Source organism: Pinus tabuliformis, chromosome 8 (assembly GCF_031772625.1).
Source record: "Pinus tabuliformis cultivar Carrire ecotype Pingquan chromosome 8, CPIR1, whole genome shotgun sequence".
In the NCBI taxonomy this organism is placed as follows: Eukaryota; Viridiplantae; Streptophyta; class Pinopsida; order Pinales; family Pinaceae; genus Pinus; species Pinus tabuliformis.
Genome location: NC_142294.1, coordinates 645,496,667 through 645,517,797, shown reverse-complemented (window position 1 = coordinate 645,517,797; position 21,131 = coordinate 645,496,667). Strand labels below are relative to the sequence as shown.

Below are 21,131 nucleotides of genomic sequence, written 5' to 3'. Positions count from 1 at the left end.
TAAATTTCAAAATTGTGAAAACCCTTCACCAAGTGAGCCTCCTAATGTGCATTACATAGTTCTAGTGAGAAGTAGGCCACCTTTAGGTCACTACAACCCTCAACTAAACAATCCTTGGAACCTCCTCCTCAATAAATATGCATTGTGCAGTTACAGTGGCTAGTCCTACCTCTCATGCTAACTAAAACACATCACCATGTACTAATATTTCCTCCCTTACCCCCTACTGTGCATTTCATAGTTCTAGTGGATATTGAGGCCATCCCTCGGTCTTTGTGAAGCTCAACTATGCAATCCCTACCTCCTCTTCCTTGAGCACTGTGCTTTGTGCATCCTTAATCACCAAGCTCATCAACTTGTCTCCTGGACTTCCCCACTACACATGACCCCGATAAGCCTTCTCTAATTGTGCATTACGCAGTTCCAGAAGATAGTGCGATCATGCTTGGGTTCTTATAGACCTTAACTATGCAATTATTAGCTTATTTTTATTGAATCCCTTGCAAATTACCTTATCATAATCAACACTTTCCATGAGCAGGACGAGGTAGAATAGATGACTTCCATAATGATGTTGGCTTGTCATGAGTGGAATTCATTTGCAAGTGTTATCATCTTAACATGGTAGGGTGATTCTTAAGGGAACTCATGAAGGATAGGCTACAAGAGAGCACTTGCAAAGAAGAAGAAAAAGGATGAACCATCATTAAGGACATAAACAATCTTGGCCAAAAAAAAAAGAAGAGAACTCATGCTGACTTGGAAGGTTCCGACAATCATCTAGACCCTTTCGAGGGTGGAGATGAAGAATAAGAAAATATGCATCATGAAGAATTCAAAGTCACAACAACAAATAAAAAAGATTGACCTTTATGTAATATGAAATCTTATGTCATCCTCACCAAGTCATTTCTTCTCAAAGTGTCATTACAAAAGTCATATGTATCAATGTATTTTTCCACATCACTTGTGGAATGTAATTATGTCATTTCAAAAAAGTGAGAAAATGTGTGGAAGCCCAAGGGTCCCACATAGAATGTGAAAGGTCACTAGAAAGTTCTAAAGTCATGTAGAAGCTCAAAGCTCACATAGGAATTCTAAAAGTCATATTAGGAGCTCAAGACTCATGAGGGAGGTCAAGAGTCACATGGGATGCGAAGAGTCACCTCATTTGTTATAAATACACCCTCATAGCTTAAGAGAAGGGACTTTGGACTTTTCACCTTGTCTTCTCTAGCTTGGAATTGGAGAGAAAATCCTTCTATGGAGGAGCAAGTGGTGACTTAATGTTCCACTATTGGGGCTAGTTCTCCATCATTGTAATCATGTATCTTGGGAATTTAACTTAATATATGAAGCTCTTAGAGCCATTGCACATTCATGCATATGTGGTGAATGATTGTAAGACTATTCTTTCATTGTTTGTGGTGTATGTTTATGTTAACACATACTAATGAAAATGAATTATTTCGTTGGCTTTTGTATGCATCTGGTTTAGTGTGATTTGTTATTTTCTTTTATTTTCATTGTTATCTTGTGAGCTAATTTATAGTTTAATCAATGATTCTATCCATTCTCGTTTATGTCTCTTTTAGGATAATATTGTTACTTTTCTTTTATAGGCTCACTATTTCTTTCCTTGTCGTGAAAGTACCTTATATACATTGCAATCATATGCCTCACAATGTTAACTTAGTTTCTTTTTTCAAAGATTGTTTGCATAATATCTTATGTTAATAATTGTAGCCAAGGTAAATCCCTAAGAGTAATGGAAACCAAACTTATTTCCCAGTTGGGGCTCCTACTCCAAATGGTGTGAGTTCTAGTTGAGACTTCATATCGGGGATACTCACTTTGTTGGTGGATTTTCAACAATATCAACATTATCATAGGTCAACCTAATAAACCTATTAAAAATATTAAACCTAGAAAAAATATGCAACATATGTTAAACTAGGTTAATGAGGTAGACCTAAGTCTACATGGAAAACCTAGAAGCTTAGATCAACCTAGTAAACCATGGTTAAGTTAGTAACTTAAGTCAACTTATTAAATATAGTAAACCTATTAAACGTAGGTCAACCTAATAAACATAGGTCAACCTAGTAAATCATGTAAACCTAGGAAACCTATTAAACCTAGGTAAAGCTACTAAATCTATGTCAAAGTAGGTCAACCTAAGTCAACCTAGTAAACCATGGTTAACCTAGTAGAAGTAGGTCAACCTAGTTGACTGTGGTTGACTTTAGTTTATTAATGTGGTTGTCATATTTATGTAAATAATTAACGACTAATTTATAACAACTAGTCTTTAATTAGAATTAAAAAAATACATAAATATTAATTTATTAATTATATAACTAGTTCCAAATGGCTAATTTTGGACTCTGATGCATCCTTGATATTTATTCATTAGGATCTATGGATTTTTTCAACGTTTTCTTGAGGATGAACCACATTAGTTGGTTCAAAACATCCACAAAATAATATTGATGTGATTAATCCAAAAGACATGCTTACTATATTATGACATTGTTTGTTGTTCATCACATTGCGATGTCATTTCTTGTTTATCAAATCAAAACATTATTTCTTGTTCATCACATTGTGACATCATTGTTTTTTCCAATTGCGATGTTGTTTGTTGTTCATCACATTACAACTTTCTTTTTTGTTTGTCACATTGCGAAGTTGTTTATTGTTCATCACATTGCAACGTTGTTTATTGTTTTTGATGTTGGGAACAATATTAAAATTAATGCCTATGGTTACTATTGTTTTCCATGGCACCCATGTTGAATATGGTTTACTCTGTTGCTCATGTTAGCTATGGTTGACAATGTAAATTATAGTCGACCATAATCAAACATAGGTGGTCGATCATAGGTTACATGTGTTAATTTATAGATTAATGTATAGTCAATATGTTATCAATGTATAATAGACCTCGCAAACCTAGGTTAACCTAGTTTACTATGGTTCATTGTTCATCACATTGCAATATTGTTAGGTTTTTTTCATGTTGGGAACAATGTTGTTTCTTGTCATATTGGCACCGATGTTGACTATGATTGACTTTGTTGCTCATGTTAACCATATCCAACCATAGGTGACATCTATTAATGTATATTTAATATGTTATCAATGTGTTAACGTGTATATTAATGTGTAAGGTAATGTGTAGCGTAATGTGCAGATTAATGTATTATTAGTATATGTGATTATTGTTTTTTCCACATTTTAAGATTTTGTTTCATAAACATTGCATTGTTATGCATTTAACCTGTCTTTTTCTTTTGTTCTAAATTGGAATGTGTTTGCTTTCCTTGTTATCAAATTCATGTAAGGGTTAAATTTGATGGGTATTTACCCATGTTTTTTTATTTAATTATCAAATATTAACCATTTTAAAATTTGCACAACACTAATCATAATTACCTAGATTTTAAAGTTGTCAATTTGATGAGTGACTTAAAAGTTTACCTCATCCAAATACATACATACATATATAAACAAATTTATAGAAAAAAAATAGTAATTCTATTTGTTGAGACTCCAAGATAAGTATTGCATTAGAGAACACCCACAATACTAGGAATTTTATATAAGGCTTCAAGAGAAGCATAGATTCATCCATATTGTATCTTTGGACTTATTAGAAAAATCTTGTTTCTATATTTATTCACACCATGTGATCCTACATTACACACACTCTAGCATAAAGTGTGAATATTGAAGCTTCATGCTTGAAGCTTAAAGGTTGAGACTCACACAACATGTCTACACCCATGGGCCATTTGTATTCAGTATAAAATATTGATTATGCTTATTTATGTAGGTGAAATAGTTGGTTTTTGTTTGATTTTGAGAGTTTTATGTAGTTTCTTTATTGTTGGAACAATGTTGATAGGTCTCAATTTTTATAAAATGGGTTTATTTATTGGTTTGATTAAGAGATAAATCTATTTTATGGTTGGATATCAAAATCAGAAATTTGTGGTTACCAAGGCTATGATGCTTTCAACACATTCAAACTTGAATTTAAATACAACTAGATTTGTGCCTTTTAGGTGTCAACATGTCTGCACAAAAGATATATTCTTTTTCCTTGTCAAAAGATTATGAATTTCTTCAAACTCTGTGCCTACATATTATTATTGCTTGAAATGTTAGAATCCTCCCACATTCTTATTTAAAATTGCTTCAAACTTGTTTTATTATTTATAAGGTCCTCCTTAAGTCCAGCTCACCAAATTGAAAGCTAATATTGATTGTTCTTCTTCAAAATACATTATAGTTAATGGGTTTGACCAAGCTACTTGAAAAAATTTCAAGAATGGTTTAGCATAATTTGTAAAATATTTGAAATTATGTAAATAATGATATACATAATTGCACCAAATCATTGGCCAATTTGGAATTGGAAATAAACATGTCTAAATCTATTTCATTTAAGGTAATATAAAACATATACATTTATGATATTACTTGGTTGATTCTTATTTTATGATAACAATAAAAAGTATTTTTACATTCATAACAAAAAGTTAACAAAAATACATAATACATGATATTTAAAGATGGCTAAAAATAAAATTCAAATGTCATGAGAAGGAAATTATTAAAAGGAAACTCATCATAAAAATTTTACTCGAGAAGTAGGATTACCCATCAAATCTATATCTTGAGCTCATGACCATTTTAACTACATCTATTTACATAAAGATTGACACATTTTTTCATAGTTTGTGACATTGATACATCTTTTTGATATTGCAATGCTAATTTTTTAACATTTTTGTATATGGCCAATAATGTTTGTCACATTGTGATGTCTATGGTAAATTGTGGTGACTGTGGGTGAACATTGTTAGTCATGGTTGTCAATGTTTAACTATAAATAAATATGGTTGACCATGTTCACTACGGTTAACCATATTGTTAAGCATGGGAGGCCATGGTGACCTTGATGACCATAGTTGAACTAATTCGATCATGGTTGAATATGGTTATACTATTGAAAAAAGTTATAAAATTATTGTTATTATTATCGTTTTTATTATTACTAAATCTTTTAAAACTTTTACCATGGTTGACTAAGTTTGACTAATTTCAACCATGGTTGGTTATAGTTGTAGAAATTTCACCTATAGAACAAACCGATATATGCAATGTCCTAAAGCATAATACTTGTTCTACTTCTACAAAACATTAAGCAGAAGTATAATCGAATTCATGAGCAACATCAAGTAGAAACATGCATAACTGATCAAGAGAAATAATCACACATAACACAAGATATATCCAGGGGAAAGCACCAGCATAAAACCCCAACCATTTATTATCAATCAAGTGGAAATCCTCTTCACAATACAAAAAGAATCAGCTCAATAGCTATCCTACTCTCTCTATACTCTGATGATCTTCAATCAGAATATGAAAATCATGGACTACCTAGCCCTCAATATATAGGCCACAAGTCCTCCAATCTCCTATAATAGATCCTTCTCCATGCAAGGAATACTTACTAGAAATATTTGAGCATCTAATAGTACACTGTCCCACATCTGATCTCAACTGGGTCTTTGACAGAACTAACATGCAACAGTTATCCATGAGTGAATCCTCAATTACCTAAAATAATAGTTGTCACATGCATGCAAGCATTAACAAACTATATTTTATTATTTTAAAAACTTGTTAAAATAATCTAACTGGACTTAACTAGTTAGAACTAAGTCAACTGATTCTCTCATTATAGAATTGAACCTTATCTCCTTTAATCAAGGGATAAAATAGTTGCATGATCTCAGAAAGACTTCAAGTTTGCTTTTCCTTAACTAATTAACTCATGGAGAATTAATTAATTAATATTTCAAATTGTTGTTAAGACCAAAATTGATTTTACTTCCTATAGATAGACTAGGCACTGCTATAAATAGGAAGGGACCCAGAAATGCTATTTTTAGAACTTTCTATTTTTAGCAGTTTCACCTCTCACCCAATGTGGCCAATGACCTCACTGACCAAACTGCTATTTTTAGACATGTTATTTTTAGCTGATCTATTTTTAGCACATTCTAAATTTAACATTCCTTGTTTCACATTTTTCAACACTCCCTCTCAACAAGAAAGGCTTTCTCTTGAACCCAATCCTATAACTCTAGAATGCTCTGCATGCAACGCATCTACCCCGTCCACTTGCTCCAACAACACTTGGAAAAAAAACACTCCCAACTGACCACTATGTTGGGCTAGGAACATACTCTGATACTGAAGCTCTACATGTTGTTGATAAGTGCTCCCTCTCTGACATCTACGCTACTGCAACATCTCCATGCATCTCGCACCATTGCACACCTCTCTGTGCCACCTAGCACTGTGTAAAACACTTGTGCCTCTCGCATTGCTGTAGCCTACTAGCTATGCGCTGTCCTGGGATTCCCTGCACTATCGCTCTCTCTGCCACTCCATCTGCATCTGTCTCTACCCGATCAGTCAGTTCGTGCTACTCCACATTGGGGATCCTGTAGTAAGGTCTCATCCAAGAGGTTGGGTACCTCAAGGATCCTGCTCCTCCTCCTTAGGATGATCACTCTATATCGCCCGACCTCCTACCTAGAGGTATGGCTGCATGTGATCCCTCAGCCCACCAAGCTCGAAGTTTCCCCCCACTGGAGCTCTCTACATGAGTAGATGTCTCTACTCGATCTCCACATAGTTTTCCCTGTTGTGGCTGCTCCACAACCTCCTGAAGCTGCTGCACCAATTGTGGCTCCACCACAATCATCTCAAACTTCTTCTGGCTCTGTAGGTTGAGAGGTAATATACCCTCCCTCTCAACCACCAAGCCTCCATCAGTTGCCTTGCTACTCAAGGCTTTGCATGCATCTTGAACCTTAGGAGGATATAGGTTCTTGACCCGTGAACCAATCTGCTTCACCTGTCTAGTGATGATGTGTCTAAGAAAAACCTTTACCTTACTGAAGACTACATCATAGCCTCTGTCTTCCAGAATCGCAATCAACACCAAGTTTCTCTTCAGTCTTGGTACATACTTGACATCGGTCAAGGTAAGGCGAGCTCCATGCTCCCTCTAAAAAATAATCGTGCCTACACCTAGACACTATACTTCTCATCATTACCCATCGCTATGAGTATCTGGAGATCTTTCTCCTCTAAAGTACTGAACAAACTCTTATCGTTGGTCATGTGGAAAGAAGCTCCACTGTCAAGAAACCAACCACTTCCCACCATAGATGAAACCATGCATGCGAAGAGTGTGAAATCCAACTCAAACTATGAAGCAAGTTCCTCACCTTCAAATCCTTCCCTGGATCCCTTCTTGGATTTCCTCTGTGGAAAATTTGCAACATAATGGCCCACCTCATGACAACGAAATCATTGCACTTTCGATTTTTCAACCTTCTTCCCATCATTGGAAGAATTGGATTTGGAAAGAGAAACCTTCTCCTTCCCCTTCTTCGCCTTAATCACTAAGGCACAGTTCTCCTCATCATGCATGGATGAAGAACTATCTCTAGTGCTCCGTCTGATCTCCTCCTGCATCAAATCCGACCATAGTCATTCCCAATCTGGCAATTTCTCCCTTCCATTCACTGAGTCCTGGTAGCTATGCCAGCTCTTAGGAAGGCCAAGGAGTGCTAGACTCACCATATCCTCATCCGATGTCATGACCCCTACACTTCCAAGCTCATCCCTGCATCTGATGAGCTTGGTCAGATACATAGAGATCGTCTCATCCCTTTCACACTTGATCTTTCGAAGTTTGTCCTTCAGTGCTAGCTTCCTTTGATCACTGCTATTCTGATATAAATCTTTCAATGTTTTCCACATTGCATGCGGAGTCTCCTTTCCATGGAGGCTCGAGACAATGTGATCTCGCACTCCCTTCAAGAGAATTTTTCTAGCTCTAGCCACACACTTCCTCCATTCCACCTGCTCAGTCTTGTCAGTAGGCTTAGGAATTTCTTGATCAATGAAATCCTTAAGGCCATTATTTTCCAAAACTGCCTCCATGCGATCCTTCCAAGCTATATAGTTTGAGCTGCCATCAAGGGCATACTCAAGCCTCAAACCATAGAATGCCATCAATGAAATAGATGTGATAAGAACTCGAGATCTCTATCCCGAATAATAAACTTCGAATTTCTCCTGCTAGTATATTGTTCTTGCTTAATCACCTATGCTCTGATACCATGTAGAAATTTCACCTGTAGAACAAACCGATATATGCAATGTCCTAAATCATAATACTTGTTCTACGTCTACAAAACATTAAGCGGAAGCATAATCAAATTCATGAGCAACATCAAGTAGAAACATGCATAACTGATCAAGAGAAATAATCACACATAACACAAGATATATCCAGGGGAAAGCACTAGCATAAAACCCCAACCATGTATTATCAATCAAGTGGAAATCCTCTTCACAATACAAAAAAAGTCAGCTCAATAGCTATCCTACTCTCTCTGTACTATGATGATCTTCAATCAGAAGATGAAAATCATGGACTACCTAGGCCTCAATATATAGGCCACAAGTCCTCCAATCCCCTATAATAGATCATTCTCCATGCAAGGAATACTTACTAGAAATATCCAAGCATTTGATAGTACACTATCCCACATCTGATCTCAACTGGGTCTCTGACAGAACTGACATGCAACAGTTATCTATGAATGAATCCTCAGTTATCTAAAATAATAGTTGTCACATGCATGCAAGCATTAACAAACTATATTTTATTATTTTAACAACTTGTTAAAATAATCTAACTCGACTTGACTAGTTAGAACTAAGTCAACTGATTCCCTCATTATAGAACTGAACCTCTCCTTTAATCAAGGGAGAAAACAGTTGCATGATCTCACAAAGACTTCAAGTTTGCTTTTCCTTAACTAATTAACTCATGGAGAATTAATTAATTAATATTTCAAATTGCTGTTAAGACCAAAATTAATTTTACTTTCTATAGATAGACTAGGGACTGCTATAAATAGGAAGGGATCCAGAAATGCTATTTTTAGAACTTTCTATTTTTAGCAGTTTCACCTCTCACCCAATGTGGCCAATGAGCTCACTGGCCAAACTGCTATTTTTAGACATGCTATTTTTAGCCGGTCTATTTTTAGCACATTCTAAATTTAACATTTCTTGTTGCACATTTTTCAACAATAGTTGAATATGGTTGACTTTGGTTGATTATTAACATGTTGGGCATGATTTGTATGGTTAACTATAGACCTATTCAACAAAATGCCTTCAATGTACATGTTGACTATGATTGACCGAGTCAATCATGACTGACATGAGAGAGAGAGAGAGAGAGAGAGAGAGAGAGATAATTAATATATAGCTTAAGATCATATGTGTAAATTAATATATTAATTATATTTTTTGATTTAAGACTTTTGTGATTCATATTGTTTGTGATACTATTTAGATTAAACACATAATTAGTTGTTTGGTTGACTTTTAAAATCATCCGATGTGATTCATTCTCAAAACAAAGATAAATATATTAATATATTACATTAAGCATAATATATACATAAATATATTATTAATGCGTTAATATATTAATATATGTATTAATATATAATTATAAATTTATTAAAATTTAAAAAATATTATAAAGTTATTAATAAAATACATAAATTTTATTTGGAAAAAAAAATTGAACTTTATTATTAAATATTATTAATAAAATTTACAAAACATTATTAATAACTTTAAATTTTAATTCCTATTAATAAATTTTATTATTGTTAAAATTTATTAAAAAAATTAATAATAAAAATTAAATACAATTTCATACCAAAAATTACAAGACAAAAACTTAGAACTATACCATGATGAGGATTACAGCCGATCAATTCAAGCCAATGCTCCAGAAATGGTGATCGCATAATTCGAAGGTGGGAGAGAGAGATTGATGTATATCGTCGGTGGGGGTCGCCATAGTGTGTGCTATCGTGAACCACTCCATTTCTGAAGTGCTAGTTGACATGATATTTAAAGTGCTAGTTGACAGATATTTAATGTGCTAGTTGACATGATATTTGATTATCTATATGAGGAAAAGATGAAAATGGAATTTGTCCGCATTTAATGTATATGCCCACACAACAAATCAAAATGGTTTTGTATCTTTTCACTTCCTATAAAATTCTAACATATGATAATGGGTGTGGACCCATCGATAGCTGGTGAAAGTTCCAAGTTCCTTTCGTAACTTGACTTGCGTGAAGCATTGATACAATTCTGTACCAGGCATCGCTATGGAAACAAAATTTTCTGATGTTCGTAACTCATCGAACTATGGAAATAAAGCAGATTCGGTATAGAAATCTGTGTCAGCATTTGCGAATAGTAGCGACATATTGTAACAAAGGTCCTTGTATGTGAGCTGGAAAACGGTATTCAAATTTCTGGCAACCACATTCATTGAATGGACAAGACTGTAGCCATAAATTGAGGAGGTAGCGTTTTGGAAGATTCCAGAAGTTTAGAAAGAACCTTAAACTTTATTTTTTATTATTAAACAATCATGTTATGATTAAAAAATTCAGGTCTTTGAGATCAGCTTACAAATTAATATATTTAGCGTTTTGTAATTAAGGTATACTATATTTTTAGGGTTTAGTAAATAGAGACATAAACACAGGAGGGAAGATCTGCTCAGACAGAACATCTGGGTGCAACTTAAGGCATAAACTCAATTTAAATAGATTTATTGTACGTTATTCGCAGGCCTGGGTACCAGCTGCCGAGGGTGTGAAGAAATATTGAAAATAATTAGTTTGTTAATAGATATTAAATGAGCTGGGTTATATATTTTATGGTTGGATTTTAGCAGATGGCTGATTTAAATATATACAATCTTTATTCATTTATTTAGCAGATTGTATATTTGATGCATAGAAGAAAAGTTTGAAATCTAAGGTGACTACCTAGGCGGCCAGATAAATGTTTCCACCTGTGTTAAACCCTAGACTTTGGTGTGGAAGCAGGCATATACAGTCCCTCACTCATTTGATTCTCACTAGCAGATTGTATATCCATTGCTGAGAAGAAAAAATTGAAATCTGAACCCACCTCCTGGGAGGGCGGGTAGAGGTTTCAGCCAACCTTGGGTGCTAGAGGTTGGTGTGGGGGCAAAAGCCTCCATGACATGTTATGAATTTATTAATAGTATTTTATATATTAATAAAAATTTATTAATATAGATTAATAAAAATAAATTAATATATAAAATTCATATATATGTGTGATTTTTTTAAATGGTATATGATAATATTTAATTATTAGAAAAATATTTATTTTGATTGGTATGCTTATTTTAGAATATATATTTTAGAATTTTAATTTATTTTTAACTTAGTTATGTTCTTTTAATTAATTTATTTTAAATTAATTAATTAATTAAAGAAAATCTCATATCAATATGTGTCATATTGATAAGCCAAGGTATTGATCCATGATATTGTAAAAACAACTATTTACATGGAGTGAATTTCTATGGTAAAGGGAAAGTCAATTTCTATGATTAAGAATTTTTTTTATATTTCCTAATAAATATGTTTGAGTCATATATTAATTCTTTTTATTTAAAATAATAATAATAATTTGAAAGAAAGATATAATTTGGTTAATTTTTTTAATTAAATTAATAAAAATGTATATAGAGTAAATGTTTTGATGCTAATCATAAATTGATGCCTATAAATATTTACTAATCATTTAATTTATATCATTATAATAACATTAACTATATTAATAAACATATTAAACAATGATAAATTATTGAAAATTTTAAAACTATTTTAATAATAATAATAAAAATATAACATCAAAAAATTAAAAACATTAAACATTTTATCTTAGTATATTTTGAATATATCCCATTGTAAAATAATTATTATAATATCAATCTTTTAACCCATAAAGTTATAAGAGTTCGAAACTTTTTAAAAAAATCACACTTGTTTTCTCATAGACTCATTTATTCTGTATTCAACGTAATTTTCCATCGAGATTAATAGCAAACATGATCCTGAAAATTTTATAACTAATATTCAGTAAATAAAATATGATTTTTTAAAATGTGAAAAATAAAACCATACCTCACCATTTTATATTTTTACAATAACATTGACATCAAATATTTTTCCATGAAACTGAAATACTTATTGACCCACGATAGGGCGGTGCTTTGAATCAAAATATCTTCGTCAATGACCACTTCGCTGAGCCCATTCTATGTACACAAATATCCACCTAAAAAACCGTTCTAACATGACACAGAAGATAATGATGTCTGATAAGATACCATAATGCCGGAGACATGGTAGGATTTTCACCTCGGCTCCAGAGTGCCGGATGTAGGATCGGCAGCTACAGAGTGAATAACGGAAGGTGTGGAAGACGAAGTTGCTGTACTGCTTGATGTTTTTTCCTCATCATTAACTTTACCACGTTTCAATTTGTGAGGGCCGCCGGCGTTATCCAGATCTACGAAAGCAGGCTGTGTGGGCGAAGGAAGATGTTCGGTCTCACTTGTCAGCATCGCCACCACCCGGAACATCGAAGGCCGCAACGCAGCAGCTGCTTGCGTGCACAGAAGGCCAATTTTAATCACTCTAATCCCTTCCTCCGAGGAATAACTGCCCTCCAATGTGGGATCCATAATTTCTAAAGCTCTATCTGTTGTATATAGTCTCCATGTCTGCTTCGTCAATATCAACAAAAACATAGAAACTTTAGTTACCAAGGGATGCCATACTATAAAGAACTGAGAAAATTGACACTCGAAAGATGACATGGACATAAACCATACTCCTTCGATGAGAAACTCCATGTCTTCAGACGAACTCCGATTCTTTCTTCCGCTGATAATCTCAAGTAATCTCAAGTAGAAGCACTCCAAAGCTGAATACATCGGCTTTCTCTGTCAGCTGTCCGCGTAAGGCGTATTCAGGGGCCATGTAACCTCTGCACAGTGTCTTACGCTATCAAATTTCCATGACCCACTTCAAAATAATATGATCTATATGTAGATTAGATAGTGTTAGTTGATAAGATTAGTTTATTGAGGTAAACTCTAAATCATGTTTTTATGGTCTAAATGGATTCAGCACCATCAAAAACATATAAGACACCTAAATCTTAAAATTTAACAACTCTAACTTAGATTTACAAAAATCCCTGCTATATTTCAAGAATTTCCATGACTTTCAAAGCAAAAAAGCAGTCTGGTTAGACTACCACTATTTGGATATGCTAGTTTTGTTTCATGTACTGTAATTAATTAATGTCTTTGTCTCCTTGGCCCACACATTTACCTGGAAAGTTGTTTTTAGTTTGAATCTACAGAATTTTTTTTTCAAAAAAACTGATTATAGGAATGTCGAAGTTGCTTTTATCCAGAGATCTCTGGGCATCCAAAATCCTGAAAGTTGAATGTAAGATTTTCCAAAATTTCTGCTAGAATTTGAAGAAAATCATGCCAAAATTTCCACTATTTTCTCTAGGCTAGCTTATGTCTCCTCTTTTATTAAAACAATCAGTTGAAAACTAAGAAAATTTTAAAAACCAAATAAATTAATTTTCCATAATTTTTCAAAAAAAATAATTTCAATTTTTTCTAAAAAAAAATATTGATATAAAATTATTTTATATTAAAAATAACCCAAAAAAAAAATAAATAAATAAAATTACAAACAATTTACATATTAAATCTCATTGAAATTTTACATATTAAATCTCATTAAATTGGCAAAATCTAGACCAATCAAAAAGGGCAAAATTTAGATGAATTTCCATTCTTCAAATTTTCCTATTCTTACAATGTTCCTGCAACTCTAGTGCTGACATGGCTCTGATCTTCTGCAAAGAATCTGGCCAACCCAAAGTCTGCTATTTTGGGTTTATGTTTATCATCGAGTAAAATATTGCTGGCTTTAATGTCTCTGTGGATGACCCGAATCTGAGATTCCTCATGAAGATAGGCCAGACCACGTGCAGTTCCAACTATGATTTCGTATCTCTCTTTCCAGTCAAGCAAATGACGTTTTGTTGCATCTGCAACGCATCAGAGATCATAAATATATTACCTGAAGATAAATATAAAAGAAAGGAATCCAAAAAGCATCCAGGGGTTAAGAACGAGTAGATACCGAATAGAAACTTGTCAAGGCTACTGTTCTCGAGGTATTCGTACACAAGTAGCCTTTCTGAGCCTTCAACTGCGCAACCAAGCAATTTCACTAGATTTCTATGTTGAACACGACTGATGAGGTTCGCTTCATTCAGAAATTCAGCATCTGCATGTCTTGTACCCATATAGAGCCGTTTAACTGCAACCACCCTGCCATCTGGGAGAACACCCTGAAGATCGACAAACGTCAAAATCTCTTCTTTCTTTTATTTCTTGAATTTTAGTAGGTGCTGCTATTTCCGAATATCTAATTTATTTAATTGAAAGAAATATTAACCTCTCACCTTATAGACGGATCCAAAACCTCCGTCTCCAAGTTTGTTCTCTAGATTGAAATTGGAGGTAGCCTCTCTCCGAATGTCGTACTTGAAAATGAGCTCTGGATTGGCTATGCTCGGCCCTAGGATAGAATTCTCTTCCCCACCTGCGAAAACAATTACAAGGTGTTTATTTATGTTGCACACAACGTAATCAGAAGCGTCTTAGATCCTTAACAATGAATAAGTTAGCTGCAATTTCAGGACCTCCGGTTCGATAAATCTCCTCCGGACGTTTCAGAAGAGAGCAAATATTCCACTTCCAAAGAATTATGACTGCAATTAATACAATCGTAGCGGCTACTATACCCAGACTTATACCCAAGACGCTAGGTTTCTTGCCTGCTGCATATTTACACAAAAGTGTCAGTAACCAGTAATCTATGTTTTAGTTAACCAGAAACAAATGAAATCCTACAAAACCCGTGTATTCCTCGACAAAACAAAATTACCAGAGGACGCGGGAGGACTTTCCCCTGGTGGCGGCGATGGTGGCGGTGATAGAACGGTAGCGTTGAAAAATTCATAAACCTCGTAACGCAAGTAGCAGTTCTGAGATCCGACTTGTGCCCCAAGAGCTCCACTTTGGCATTTGAATATATTTTCTACGGCAAAGGTCAGGCACGATCCGCAGCTTGTGCGGGACAGATCTCTCCAACACTGTGCGAAGCTGTATATAGTCTGCGATATATTACGAGACGCAGCGACTGAATCTGCAGCGAAAAGTTTGGGGCTCTGTTGAGCAGTAGCGGTACTATTTGAGAGCAAGGCTCTCGCAGCAGTTGTAAACTGCTGTGGCTGACTGCTGTTCCCAGTGTTGCAAAGAATAATACTTGGTTTCTCCTTCGTACTCTCAATATCGTTGTAAAAATTATGATCCTCGTAACGCAAGAAGCAGCCGTCTAGTTGAATCAATCCAGAAGTGTTTTGACAAACCTTAACAAGATTTGCTTTAGCCGTGGATGCGCACTGTGTGCAATCGGAAGAATCTAAATCTCCCCTGCACTGGACAAGCCCGTAAACAGTACTATTGCTGTTTGCCCCCTGAGCAACAATACTAGAGGTATTGAATCCGGTGGCATAAACATTGTTCACCAGTGAATCTAAAACCTTGTTTAGATTAACCTGAAACGCGCTCCCGTTTTTATATCTATAATTGCCGCTCTCCCCACAATTGCTCCAAACGGTAGAAGTCTCTGGGTCAGCTGCTGCGAAGCGTATACTTGTACATAGACAGAGGATAATTAAAATGCTTCCCGTTAAGTGTTTCATCGCCATCGCCAAACCCAGCTTCTTCGTGCCCTGCCTCGGTTTGAGCTGACAGAATGGCATAGTTGGAGGTGCTCCTGTAATCAAATGCGTTTGTAAAGTTCAAGGTGTACATTTATCAATTCTGGACACAGGCGTCCCAAAGGGGTTTTCTACGTGCAGAATACGCCCAGGTGTAGGATATTCTATTTTACATAGGAAATGTAGTACAATCAGATTGTGGTTCAGATTAGTATATTCCTTTCATTTCTTTCCAACCACTTGCGCCACTAACTTTTGAAGTGAAGGAAATGTATCGCCTCTCTGCTCTATACGTTTGTCTCCATTAAGCAGAGAGGGACTCACTGTGACCCGCTACCGACTCTTGACGTAAGATGGATTGTGGAAAAATAATAATTGTTTGAGTGGGGATTGTTATTTTCACAGTAAGATGGATAGAGAATGAGAAATTTAATATCCTAACTTAGTTTATGTTAAAAAATGTTTTAGTTTAATAAATTAATGTTAATGGAGTGAAATCTTAATGAATTAATTGAATTTTTCTGACTCATTTGAGTTGAATGTTTCACATACCTAATTTATAAAAAAAAATTGAACCATGTTGATGTCTGCAAAATCATTTGTGAATAAGCTGTCACACTAATACAATGTGAATACGCTGTCACACTAATACAATGAGTTAGGTGGATAGTCTTGCTTATTATTTTAAGGTTTTAATGAATTGTTAAAGTAATTCATTATGATATGTAATATATGTGTGAGTAATGTTTAAAGAAGAAAATTGTGTAATCAAATAATGTTGTAAAAATAGTGGGATGAATTATGTGGCTTTGTTACATGATTTTAATTGAGAAGAAAACATGTTAAAGAAAATTATAAAATTGAAATATTTTTTATAAGAAGATATTCGAAATTATAATTTCAAATTAAGTAATTTTTATGAGAATTTAGAAGTTGTGTGGAAGACCAAGAAGTAGGAAAAGGACTCTGGTTGATGACATGATTTAGTGGAAATGCCATAAAAAATGCATAAGTGACAAGAATCTCAAGGACATATTCAAACTTGGTTGTTTGATTTGAAAGTCTCCACTCACATGACTTTTTCATAGAAATTGGTTGGTGAAATATGAACAATGTGATAGTGAAAAAGGAATATTTTCTCGAATGACAAATTGAGATATAGAATCCTTAGATGCCAATGCATATAGGTGAGACTCAAAGATGGAAGGATCAAGATAATTCTTGTTGTGAAGCATGTGTTAAGTTTGGCATGAAATTTTCTCTTCACAAGATGAATTTTAGATGTGAGAATGGAGGTGATATTCATTAAGGATACATACATATTAGTTCAAAATGCATTGATATTGACTAAACTTGTGAGGTTTGGTACCCTTAGAAAGCATGATGTAGTTACATGTTGTAGATAGTGGATCAACATCAAAGAGTATCAATGGTCTAAGCAAGGAGGATTAATGGTGTGATCTATGGATCACAAGCTACTCATGACCTTCTTCAATATAGAAATTAAAGTTCAAAAGGAAACCGTATTTTTCATCGGTATTCTTAGAGGCTAAGTGGTAGTTAACTTGGTCCATTTAAATGTATGTAGGCCACTTAGTGGATACTATCCATTAGTGGGAAAGGAAAGAGAGTTGTTCAAATACAAATATGAAAATTTTCCAAAAGTGAAGCACTACACCTAAACATTATAAGTTTGTTACCATAGAATGAAGTGGAACCATTAAAGAGAAATTTAATAGAGTGAGGAAAATATAAGATTTAGAAAAAGGATTATGCACAACAAAGGTAGAGATTGTTGGTGCGTGACACATCGTTGTCCTAATGATGCTACTCCATTTAACATTTAAAGTGGTAGTTAATCAATAATTGTTGCCCATGGAGATGAGTGTAATTTTTAGATTATTGGTGATTGACCCATTTTTGTCCTAGTGATGCTACTCCATTAACATATAAATTAAGTGGTAGTTAATCAATAGTTGTTTCCCATTGAGAAGAGTGTAATTTTGAAGTACATGCATCTATGCTCGAAGAGAATGTTGGTTTTCCAAATATCCATAGGATTTCCTATATATGTATTTTGACTGGGATTGTAACCAATTTCCTATATTTTTAGAAGATCAATCTATAAATGTCAATCAAACCAAGGATGTTATTACAATCAAAATGAAAGATGTTGTATAAAAGAAGTAATTGCTTTGGAAAGTGGTGGGTTGGTTGTAGGTGTTAAGGATAATCGTTCAAAACTAGGAACGATTTCTTCAAGCCCAGGGGGAACTTCTTCTTGGGTTTCCTTTGGAGTATCAGTCATCAACCTCCAAATTTAGTTATTCTGTGAAAATAGCAGAATGGTTTAATTTACCCGCTATTGAGCAAACCTTCAGATTTTCCATGGAATAAAAAAGAATTAAAACTTTGGTTCATAACCTTGTCACGTTCGTCATTCCACAAACCTTTAGCGCTTGCTTTACGTCGTCAATCTCATTCCTTAATCCAACGGTTATCGCTTCGTTCGCTCATCAACTAGTCCAGATGATCTCCACCATTTATTAAACCTGCTTGACCCAACTGTTGTGGCGTAATATCGCGTGGAATATTGCGAGATGAATAACGAGATGAGATCACGCGAGAGAAGTAGTTTTCATGTGCTACGTGTCGACTGTGAAGTGTAACCGCGTGAAATTTCATAATACAGCTTACCACCTTAAGACCGCATGAGATATAGCTTACGCCTACGACGACCACTTTTCTGTTTTGACTAATGCATGCGCTTGTTGGCACATAATGACCATTAGATCTGTTGGATCTGTCGATCGGACGATTCAAAGCTTTTCCTAGGTTTCTTTCCAATTTGTCAATGTTTCCTCTTTCCGCTAAGATTTAGCACTTCCGCCAAGGTTAGTCTGTCTCTAAGTTATATTCAGGATATTACTAACTAAACCTTTTGATTTCGTAATACATCCCAATTACCTCAATACACAGTGAATGAAGATTTAAATGTGATAGCACAAGATTATATAAAATCTAGTTTTAAAGGGACCAAACTGGAAATCAACATAATTCAAAAATATTTTGAAGGAAATTAAAACCTTCGAGATTGACCATTCATGCACAGAATACACAAAGACATAGAGAGATTTCAAATTTTACACTCTAATCCTCCACAACCAAATCCCATTACACTAATTCAAAACTTACATAAATACCTCTACATACAACAACCAGATCCTAAATCAAAGGATCGAAACTACCTAATCCTATCTAATCTAGATGATATACTTATCGAGAATCTCAACTAAGCCTAACTACTTGAATTAATTACAAGATAATCCAAATCCCTGAATTCTAGCTCAAATCCTATCTAGAAGCTTTGTAAAGTGACAGCTAAAGTATCCCACTCTTTGCTTGTAATTTTTTTTTTTAATTTTTGGAATAAAATTTGATGTCTTTTGTCTTCAAGCCTCATACTCCTGCATCAAACTCTTGACGACAAAATTCTTCTTGGGCTCCTATCCATGAGATCTTCTACAGAACTACCCAACTTATGTAGCATGGCATTTGTCATCCAAGTACCATCAGCAATTGGTTGATCCTTCCATTTGACCAAATATTGAAAATACTCCTGTCCCCTTGTCTTCTTAAATAATCTCTTGTCTAAAATCTTATCTGGATGCAATGCCTTTGCTGTAGGTAACTGTTTTACCCAATCAACCTCTTGTTCTTCTTCATCTTCTATTGTATCATTTGCAACACTTTCATACATGTACAAATCAACAACATTGAAAATTGGAGATATTCCAATGTCAGGGGGTAATTCAATTTCATATGCATTTGCAGAAAATTTCTCAAGACTTTGCATGGCCCAATTTTCTTAAATTTTAACTTGTTATATTCCCATTTTGGAAATCTTTCCTTCCTTAGCTGTGCTAAAACCAAATCTCCAACCTCAAAATTAACTTCTCTCTTCTTCAAATCTGCACTACTCTTGTACTTTATGTTTCTATCCTGTAACTGTTGTTTTACCTATTCATGTGTTGCTTGAATCTCTAAAGCAAAATATTCTCCTTTAGCTCTTCTCATTTTAGCTTTTCCCAAATCTCTTAATTTAGACACTCCTCTTGGGTGCATTCCATAAACTATATGGAATGGACTCTGCCCTATACTCCTGTTAGGAGAATCATTATAAGCATATTCAACCTATGCCAAAATTTAATCCCATTGTTTTGGATGCTCACTTGCAAGACTCCTCAGAAGATTTACCAAGCTTTTGTTTACAACTTCAGTTTTTCCATCAGTTTGAGGATGATAAGTTGAACTGCAACTCAATTTAGTACCAAGTTTCTTCCACAAGGTCCTCCATAAATGACCAACAAATTTGGTGTCTTTGTCTAAAACAATGCTCTTAAGTAACCCATGCAACCTTACAATCTCCTTAAAAAACATAGTAGCAATGTGAGTAGCATAACTGGTTTTATAACATGGAATAAAATGTGCCATTTTAGAAAATCTGTCGACCACAACATAAATTGAATCATTTCCTCTTTGAGTTTTTGATAAACCTAAAACAAAATCCATACTTACCATATCCCAAGGTCTATCTGGAATAGGTAATGGAACATACAAACCTGTGTTTTGGCTCCTTCCCTTTGCATAATGACAGACTTTAAAAATTTTCACATACTTCTCCACTTGAAATCTCATCCTCGGCCAGAAATAAAACCGACTCACCTGCTCATAAGTCTTGTCTACTCCAAAATTTCCTTGAAGTCCACCACTATGTTTCTCCTTGATTAAATTTTCCCTCATAGAAAAATCTGGCATGCATAGCTGATTTATTTTAAATAACAATCCTTCTTGTAAGAAAAAATCTAGCCACTCACTTCTGTTTAACAAAACATGATTTTTACAAGCTTAAAATGCCTCTTTAAAACCTCAATCTTTCTCATATAATTCCTTAAGAAAATCACAACCCAACACTTGAATTTGAGTTTCTTGAACTAAAATACGTTTTCTGCTTAAGGCATCTGCTACCTTGTTTGATTGGCCATATATATGTTTCAATACAAAGTTAAAACTTTGAAGATATTCTACCCATTTTGCATGCTTCTGACTAAGCTTTGGTTGTTGCATAATGTACTGCAATCCATGATTGTCTGAATAAAGTATAAACTCCTTAGATATCAGGTAATGTCTCCACCTTTTCAATGATTGTACAACTGCATAAAATTCCTTATCATAACAAGAATATTTCTTCTTTGATTCATTCAGTTTTTCACTAAAAT

At 34.3% G+C, this 21,131-nt stretch overlaps 1 pseudogene across 1 annotated transcript; it reads right to left on the bottom strand.

The window, feature by feature from the left end:
- Positions 1 to 12,385: 12,385 nt before the first annotated feature.
- LOC149237187 (cysteine-rich receptor-like protein kinase 2) lies at positions 12,386 to 15,990 on the bottom strand (annotated as a pseudogene). The gene is made up of 7 exons (XR_016245238.1): positions 15,015 to 15,990; positions 14,770 to 14,907; positions 14,530 to 14,669; positions 14,205 to 14,415; positions 13,875 to 14,109; positions 12,866 to 13,020; positions 12,386 to 12,754 (listed from the first exon to the last, which is right to left on the bottom strand). The product of XR_016245238.1 is annotated as a cysteine-rich receptor-like protein kinase 2 (transcript).
- Positions 15,991 to 21,131: the final 5,141 nt, after the last annotated feature.